Raw genomic sequence first — 9,701 nt, forward strand, 5'->3', positions numbered from 1 at the left:
TTAGATATGGGGATGATGCAGGAGGAAAATGAGTGTGGCAGTTTTACTTCCAGTTGGGTGGCACTGGAAATTGTGCTCTCCTTCCTCAGTCTGTCTGCCACTTTGACTTGTTAGAGTCTTCAGTAACCACTGCATGAAACAAAGAGAACTACTTACCAAGAGTTGAGGAGGGGGGCAAGTGGAGAGATGTTCACTTGATGTAAAATTTCAGTTATTCAAGATGAGTAAGTTCTAGAGACCTGCTGTACAGTATAATTAGCAATACTGTGCAGTCCACTTAAATTTTGTTAAAAGGGTAGATCTCATGTGAAGTGTTCCAAAAAAGAAGGGGGGCACAAACTTTAGGGGTAATGGATATGTGCATTACTTTGATTGTGGAAATGGTTTCATAGGTGTATGCTTATATGCAAACTCATTTAATTATGGGATTAAATATGTGCAGTGTTTTTGTATACCAATTATACCTCATTGCGTGCATGTTCCCTCAGTTGTGTCTGGCTGTTTGCACCCTCGTGGGCTATAGCCCACCAGGCTCCTCTGTCCATGGAATTTTCCAGGCAAGAATACTGGAGTGGATTGCCATTTCATTATCCAGGGGATCTTCCTGACCCAGGGATTGAACCCGTGTCTTTTGTGTCTACTGCTTTGGCAGGCAGGTTCTTTACCAGCTGAGCCATCAGTTAAGAAATAACTGCTGCATGCATTTTGCCCAGACATTTTAGCCACATTTAGTAGGAGAGATAGAGCAGTGTGTGATTACTTTCTTACGCAGAACCAGAGACTCCTCACAGCCATATGATCTTTTGTTTGCTGAGCGGCATGTGGTATATTTTTGAAACCTCATGGGCTTGTATGTATGAATCAGTTTCATCACTGGTGGAGAGTCTTTGTGATAGTAGGATATAGTTTCTTACCAGAGTTGTGTGGCCAGCAATGCTTAGAAGGATGTCTACATTATTCGCTGTTACTCAGAAACTACTTGTTGAATCAGTTATTACATAAAATCAGTTAACTTCCCCTCTGGATCATTTTCATTAAGCCAGTCTAGGGGAAATCCAGATGTTTTGAATACAGTTATGAATAAAATGAAATAGTCATCGTGCATTCATCTCTTTACCAGAAAATCAAGAACAAGACTTGCACCTAAGTTAAATCCTCTTCTAGGAAAGAGAGGGAGGAAGGGAAAGAGAGAGGGAATTAAAGAAAGGACCTACATAACCAGTTGTTAGAAGATACTTAATGTCACTAAAAATAATGTCTAAAATTGATTTCCTAAGGAGAAACTGCTAAAATACCTACAGAGGGCCCTTCTGTCATTAGAGTTCCATTAAATTTTTTAATATCATGATTTGACTATTACATAATTTGCATTGGTAAATCAAGCTATGACCAACTTAGACAGCATATTAAAAAGCAGAGACAGTACTTTATCAACAAAGGTCCATCTAGTCAAAGCTATGTTTTTTTTTTTCCAGTAGTTATTTATGGATATGAGAGTTGGACTATAAAGAAAGCTGAATGCTGAAGAATTGATGCTTTTGAACTGTGGTATTGGAGAAGACTCTTGAGAATCCCTTGGATGGCAAGGAGATCCAACCAGTCCATCCTAAAGGAAATGAGTCCTGAATATTCATTGGAAGGACTGATGCTGAAGCTGAAACTCCAAAACTTTGGCCACCTGATGAGAAGAGCTGACTCATTGGAAAAGACTCTGACGCTGGGAAAGATTGAAGGCAGGAGGAGAAGGGAATCACAGGATGAGACGATTGGATGGCATCGTCTTGGATGGATATGAGTTTGAGTAGGCTCTGGGAGTTGGTGATTGACAGAAAATCCTGGTGTGCTGCAGTCCATGGGATCGCAAAGAGTTGGACATGACTGAGTGACTGAACTGAATAATTAATGGATAGATCAAGCAACTTCAGAACCACCTTTATTAATTTGATATAATTTATTAGACAAATATCAAACTCCTGCAGTATGAAAATCTCTTGATAATGTGAAGGGATGAAAAAAATGAGTGAAATAATTAGTTTCCTCCAAGATAGAGGTTGACAGACTTTTTCTTGAAAGGGCCATATACTTAATGTTTTTGACTTTTCAGGCAGTGAGGTCTCTGTCACAGCCACTAATTTAGTCTGGTAACAATGCTGCTTACAGAAGTCTTCCCTGGAAAAGGTAATGGCTGAGATAAGTTTTGAAGTGAAAGTAAAGTTAGGCGAAGAATTCTCATAGAGAAAAGGGCAGAGTTAAAGTACATTTCATTAAAAGGAGATAACATGAGCAGAGTTATGGAGCTATACGTAAAGAATTACCCATAAATTTGGATTTTTCTGAAGCCTTAAGGAAAAGGCCAAGAATGAGTTGTTTTAAGCAGGTGTGGAGCTCAAGGGAGAGATGAAATTGGAAAAATTGGTCACTAGGTATCCAGCAAAGTATGTTAGGCAAAGCTTCAATGTGTTCAGGTTTTCATTTTATAAAAATACTTCTGGGACCATGTAGAAGAATGGTTGGGAAAAAAAAATCAGCACAAGAGACAGTCATATTATTAGGAGGCTATTCAAAAGAGGATTGATATCTAAAAACAGAGTAGCCATGAAAGACATTAGAGGTACAAAAATCAGATTCAAGAAGCATTTAGAAGACAAAATCAGTACAATTTCTAATGACTGATTAGAAGAATAATTATGCTGTATATAAAGAGGAGAGAATGATGAGAGTAAGGGATGAATCTTAGATTTACAACTTCATGGTACCACCATATGACATCTAGAATATTTATAGGAAAAAGAAAAAGCAATTTGCATGGGAGAATGTGAATTTAGATAAGCTGTGTTTCAGGCAGGTGAAGTTGATCAAACTGTGCTTGAATATACATAAATAAAGGGTTAAAAGAGAAGCATGAGTATATAAAGAGAAAGCAGTTTCTGGAGGGAAAGACTGAGGAATTCTCCAGTAAATTTAATTTCTCCAGTGATGTTGGACTACTTGATCTGAGAAAGCATGGTAGAACTGATCCAAAATTATGAGCTTTCTAAATGTGTGTGGAAATCAAGTGAGATGGAAGACAGGGGAAGAAAGCAAGAAGTGTGCTGAGCACATCATCATTTCCCTGCTATCAGTGGATTTTTTTTTTTTTTTTCCTGCCTGGGTATCTTACCTACAACAATGCTGGATTTTATGCTATGACTTCCAACAGCCTTCAGATGATTCTTTCCTTTTCCTCTCTTTGTGATTTTAAGGCAAAACAGAACACCAGTATCGGATGGTAAACATTTTCCATCTTTAGTGAACAATAATTGACAAATATAACTGTACATATTCAAAGTATAGAGTGTGATGATTTGATATACATTGTGGAATAATTACCAAGATCAAGATAATTAATATATTCATCACCTCACATAGTTAACTCTGTGTGTGTGTGTGTGTGTTAAAAATGCTTAAAATCTACTTTTAGCAACTTTCATTATAAAATGCTATATTAACTATATTCAAGATGCTGTACATTAGGTACTCAGAAATTATTCTTATGATTTAAGGTTTGTACCCTTTGATCTGCATCACCACATTTCTTCCTCTACTTCAGTCCTTGGTAACCACAAATGTATTTTCTGTTTCTATGAAATTGGCTTTTTTCCCCCTTCTCTCTCTCTCTCTCTCTCTCTCTCTCTCTCTATATATATATATATATATATATATATATATATATATATATATATATATATACAGTTTCCACATATATGTGATACTTTTTGATTCCACATGTAAGTGATATTATAAGGTATTTGCCTTTCTTTGAGTGGCTTATTTACTTAGCATAATGTATGCCAGGTCCATCCATGTTGCAAATGACAAAATTTCTGTTTTTATGGCTGAATAATACTCCACTACATATATACGATATATGCGATCTAAGATATAGGATATATATACAGAGAGAAACCATGTATTTATACACATATATACAGGTGTTCCTCCACTTAAGGTTGGTTTATATTCTGATAAACCCATCATCAGTTGAAACTATCATAAGTCAAAATATGTTTGTTACAACTAACCTATCAAACATCACAGCTTAACCTAGCCTACATTAACTGTGCTCAGAACACATACATTAGCCTACAGCTGGGCAAAATCACCTAACACAAGGTCTGTTCTATAGTAAAGTGTTGAATATCTTATGTAGTTTATTGAATACTATAATGAAAGTGAAAAACAGAATGGTTGTGAGAGTACAAAACCACCGTACATATGGAGAGGGTTTTTACCCTCCTCATCCCATGGCTGGCTCACTGCCACTGCCCAGTATCACCAGAATGTGTGCATGCCAAGTAGCTTCAGTCATGTCTGACTCTCTGCAATCCCATGGACAGTAGTCTCCTCTGTCTAAGGGATTCTCCAGGCAAGAATACCAGAGTGGGCTGCATGCCTTCCTCCACAGGATCTTCCAAACCCAGGAATCAAACCTACTTCTTTTTAAGTCTCCTGCATCAGCAGGTGGGTTCTCTACCAAAGAGGCACCCTACAGCATATTACTAGCCCAGGAAAAGGTTAACATTCAAAATCTGAAGGACTGTTTCCAGTGAATGCATATTACTTTCATGGCATTGTAAAACTGAAAACTATAAGCCAAACCATTATAAGTTGGGGACTGTCTGTATTCATACATCTCACATTTTTCTTATCTATTCATCTTTTGGAGGATATTTAGGTTGCTTTAGTATCTTAGCTATTAGGAATAATGCTGCAATGAATATGGGTGTGCGGGTATCTCGTCAAGATACTGATTTTGATTCCTTTAGATATATGGTAGTGGTTTAGTTGCTAAGTCATGTCCAACTCTTATGAACCCATGGACTGTAGCCTGTGAGGCTCTTTTGTCCATGGAATTTTCCAGACAAGAATTCTCTAGGTGAGTTGCCATTTCCTTCTCCAGGGGATCTTCCTGACCCAGGAATCGAACCTGGGTCTCCTGCATTGCAGACAGATTCTTTACCGACTGAGCTATGAGGGAAGCCCAATATATACTGAGGAGCAGGACTGACGGATCATATGGTAGTTCTTTAAGTTTCTGAGGAGTAGCCATACTGTTTTCCAAAATGGCTGTACCAATTTACATTACCACCAACAGTATGTAAGATCCTCTTTTCCCCACATCCTCACCAATATTTGTTTTCTCTTGTCTGTTTGATAAATAGCTGGCTTCCCTGGTGGCTTAGATGGTAAAGAATCTGCCTGCAGTGTGGGAGACCTGGGTTTGATCCCTGGGCAAGGATGATCCCTTGGAGAAGGGAATGGCAACCCACTCCAGTATTTTTGCCTGGAGAATCCCATTGACAGAGGAGCCTGGTAGGCTACATACACCCTTTTGGGTTACAAAGAGTCAGACCCAACTGAATGACTAACACTTTCATTTTCACTTTCTATCTTAACATGTGTGAAGTGATATCTTATGATGCTTTTGAGTTACATTTCACTGATGATTTGTGATGCTGAGCCCCTTTTTATATATCTATTACCCATTTGAATGCCTTTGGAAAAATGTCTGTTTGGGTCTTTTGCCCATTTTTTGTTTGTTTTTGCTATTGAGTTGTATGAGTTCTTTATATATTTTGGCCATTAAACCCTTTTAAATGTATATTTTGCAAGTATCATATCCTCTTCTGTAGATTGTCTTTTGATTTATTGTTTACTTTGCTCTGCAGAAACTTTTTAGTTTGATACACTCGCATTCACTTATCTTAATAGTTGCCTGTGCTTTGGGTGTCTTATCCAAGATATCATCGCCAAGGAAACTTTTTTTTTTTTTTTTCTGTTTTCTTCTAGAATTTTTATGGTTCTAGGTCTTACATTTAAGTCTTTGATCCATTTTGAGTTAAGTTTTGTGAGTAGTATAAAGTAAGTGTCCAGTTTTGTTTCTTTGCATGTGACTATCAAGTTTTCTAAACAGCATTTATTGAGGAAAGTTATCCCTTTCTTATTGGGTGTTCTTGGCACCACTGTCCAAAATGAACTGACCATATATGCATGGATTTATGTCTGGGCTCTCTGTTCTGACCTAATGACCTGTTTGTCTGTTTTTATGCCAGAACCATATTGTTTTGATTACTACAGCTTTGTAATATAGCTTAAAATCTGGAAGTGTCTACATTTAAAAATATATCATCACAAATAATGGTATGGTAATATACTAATTTGAGAGCAGATGTCAAGAAAGTAAACTTGAGCAAGTATTTTCAATGTAGACTTTCTCAAGTTATTTTATTGCCATCTGCTTGAAAATTACAGTAGTACCTCAGCAGATAAATATAGGGATTGGTACTTCCCTGGTGGCTCAACCAGTAAAGACTCTGTCTACAGTGCAGGTGGGGCCCGGGTTTAATCCCTGGGTTGGGAAGATTCCTGGAGAAGGGAATGGCTACCCACTCCAGTATTCTTGCCTGGAGAATTCCATGGACAGAGAAGCCTGGTGAGCTACAGGCCATGGGGTTTCAAAGAGTCATACGTGACCGAGTGACTGACACACACACACACACAGGGATTAGGAAGGTGCCCTCCAGTGTTGGGAGACAGAAAACTTGCCAATAGTAAGCAGTGGTCCTCGCAAAACAAATAACATGCTCTTTTCTTGATATACACAAAATAAAAGAGAGCAAACCTAAAGGAAAACCAAACTCCTGATTCAGTTATACCACTGTCCTGCACTTTATTAACTTGCTCAGTTCTTCCTACTTTGTCATCTCTAATTCCTAGTCCAGAAGACCAATATATCTGGAATAAATAGAAATCTTTTCAGTTCATTGTACTTTACCTTGAGGTAGATATTGATTTCCAGATGTCATAGGAACTGTTTCTACTCAGCAAATACATTTCATTCATAGGAATCCATACTTAATCACAAACCATCACACTGAAAAACCCATGGACAGATATGAAAGAGATAAACCATCCTTCCCTATCCAATTTTATCTTCTTTTTATGCTTTAGAGATATAAATTCATTTTGGCTTTCATGAAGAGACTGGAGTTAACAGTTGTTTGCCTGGAGTCATCCTAATGGATGTGTGAGTTTTCAAGTTGTTGAATCTGGATTCAAATGTCAGCTCTTGCACTAAACTATGATTAATGTCTAAACTGAGAAATTTAGATGTTTAAGCTCACTTTCCTTTTTCATATATATATATATGGATAATTTAACATAAATTAAAATTCATAGAATTTTTGTCAAGATTCAAACAAAATTTTGTAGGTGTTATTAGCTCTTTTCAGAAATGAAAAAACAAAAGGTACATGAAGTCAAGTATGCTATACAATCGTGTTCTTTAATAACACATAGCATATTTGTACTCAGAAGATTTTAGTGTCATATGTTCTTTTGATCTCATTTCTGTATGGGAAAACAAAACTTAGATTTAATTCATGTGTGTTATGTGTGTGTTAGTCGCTCAGTTGTGTCTGACTCTTTGCAATCCCATGGACTGTAGCCCACCAGCCTCCTCTGTCTATGGGATTTTCCAGGCAAGAATACTGGAGGGGGTTGCATTTCCTCCTCCAGGAAATCTTCCCATCCCAGGGACTGAACCCTGATCTCCTGCATTGCAGGCAGATTCTTTACCACTTGAGCCCCCTCTAAACTGTTCAGTCAGGTCAACAGAATTGGAATGAGATGAGGTTGGCATATTTCCTGCCCTATAGGAATTTTTGTTCAAATAAATACCGTATTCCCTCTGACTTGAAAGGTTTACACACATGCTAATGTGTATATGCACACATACTTAGCAGAGATAGCCAGTCTAGCAAGAAGCCAGAGGCAATCCCAAGATTCTAGTCAGTCAGTGCCACTTCTAAATTCAGTTGCTCTGAGCTGACTTAAATCCATCCTTCTTCATATCCGAGGCAGGGTCTCTGCAGGGACATGGTAGTTCTGAGTCTGTGGCCTCATCTGGTACAAAACTGTTCTCTAATGAAAGGCCTGGAGCCAGAGACCTCACTTCCTTTCCCCAGAGTCTTCACAGATGGCAGAGAGGATTTCTGTTTCACAAAGCAAAAGGGCATGCTATCACAACTACAGTGTCTGCTTCTCGATTCAGTAAAGCAAATTCTAAAGCAAATGCAAAACCTAATGTCCCTCGCTGCTGGCATTGTCACAGTGACTGTGTATTTTCAACATGGTTGTATCTCCTTTGTGACTGTGTTTAACTCACTGCAGGATCAGACCTTTGCATGCATGGGAGTAATGCTGCAGAAACCCTTGTCCTTTCCTTTTATGTACTATACAGAGATGATCATTAGAATTCCATAGGTTCACCTTCTTTTATAAATGAGGAGTCTGAGGCCCAGCAGATTAATAACTTTCCTAAATTTATACATAAGCTGGTGGAGGTATCCTAAAATGGCAGTCACAAGAGGTCTGTATGCCGCTGCCCAGGCAAAGTCTCTGCATTGCTGTCTGGAGGGCCTGCTATGGTGTGCTCTGTTCGTCATGGAGAATGGGGCCGGAGACTCTGAGGTCATGGTGTCTGGGAAATTCTGTGGACAGAGGGCTAAATCCATGAAGACTGTGGATGGCCTATTGATCCACACTGGGGACCTTGTTAACTGCTATGTTGATGTCACCATGTACCATGTCATGCTAAGACAGGGTGCACTGGGCATCAAGTGAAGATTATGCTGTCCTGTGACCTAACTGGTAAGATTGGCCTTAAAGAAGCCCCTGCTTGACCATGTGAGCATTGTGGACCCAGAGTTGAGACACTGCCAACCACCTCTGTCTCAGAACAGAAGGATAGGAAGCCAGAGTTGCCTGCTATGCCCCAGCAGTATGCCTGGCATAACAAGGTTTCCTTGACAGCTGGATTTGGAGAGTCTGCATGTTGGTCTATAAAGACCTTTAGTAAAATCTGTTCAGAAAATGAAAAAAAAAAAAATCGAGATCTCACACAAGAGTCTCAGGTTGTATTTTCCATTTACTCACCTCTAATCATCACTTATTTTTCTCTGAAGCAGTATTTGTTTCAGACCACAGTTTCTCCAAGTATGACGCCTAAGAAATTGCATTAGAATCTCCTCGTGTGCCAATTAGAATGCAGATTCTTGGACCCTGCTCCAGGACTACTATTTTCATGCCTTGAAATTGGAGAATTTTGCATTTTCAACATGTACTTGAGGTGATTCCTATGAAATACAGTGTTTTAACTTTTTCTTTTGAAATAATGTTAGACTTATAGAAGAGTTGCAAAGATAGTACAGATAGTTCTCATGAATATTTCATCCAGCTTTTAAAGTTAACATTTCACTTAATAATACAGTATACCTATCCAAAAATCATATCATTGGACCATTATTCCTACCAACTATGAACTTTATTTATATTTCACCATTTCTTTTCATTAATTATCTCTATGCTGTTCTGAGATCAAATTTAGGGTCCCACATTGTTTTTAGTTGTTATATATACCAAATTTTGGGTTTCCCAGGTGACACAGTGGTAAAAAATCTGCCTGAACTTCAGGGGACCCAGCTTCAATTCCTCAGTTGGGAAGATCCTCTGGAGAAGAAAATGGCAACCTACTCCTGTATTCATGCCTGGAAATCCCATGGACAGAGGAGCCAAGCAGGCTACAGTCCACGGGGTCACAGTGAGTCAGACATGACTTAGCGACTAAACAGTAACAGCTACAGTGCCTGAATGCTGGCTCT

At 38.5% G+C, this 9,701-nt stretch overlaps 1 pseudogene; it reads left to right on the forward strand.

The window, feature by feature from the left end:
• The first annotated feature begins 8,461 nt into the window (after window positions 1-8,461).
• Window positions 8,462-9,062, forward strand: LOC138086335 (small ribosomal subunit protein uS3-like; annotated as a pseudogene).
• The last annotated feature ends 639 nt before the right edge of the window (window positions 9,063-9,701 follow it).

The sequence above is a fragment of the Capricornis sumatraensis genome, chromosome 9, assembly GCF_032405125.1.
Source record: "Capricornis sumatraensis isolate serow.1 chromosome 9, serow.2, whole genome shotgun sequence".
Classification (NCBI taxonomy): Eukaryota; Metazoa; Chordata; class Mammalia; order Artiodactyla; family Bovidae; genus Capricornis; species Capricornis sumatraensis.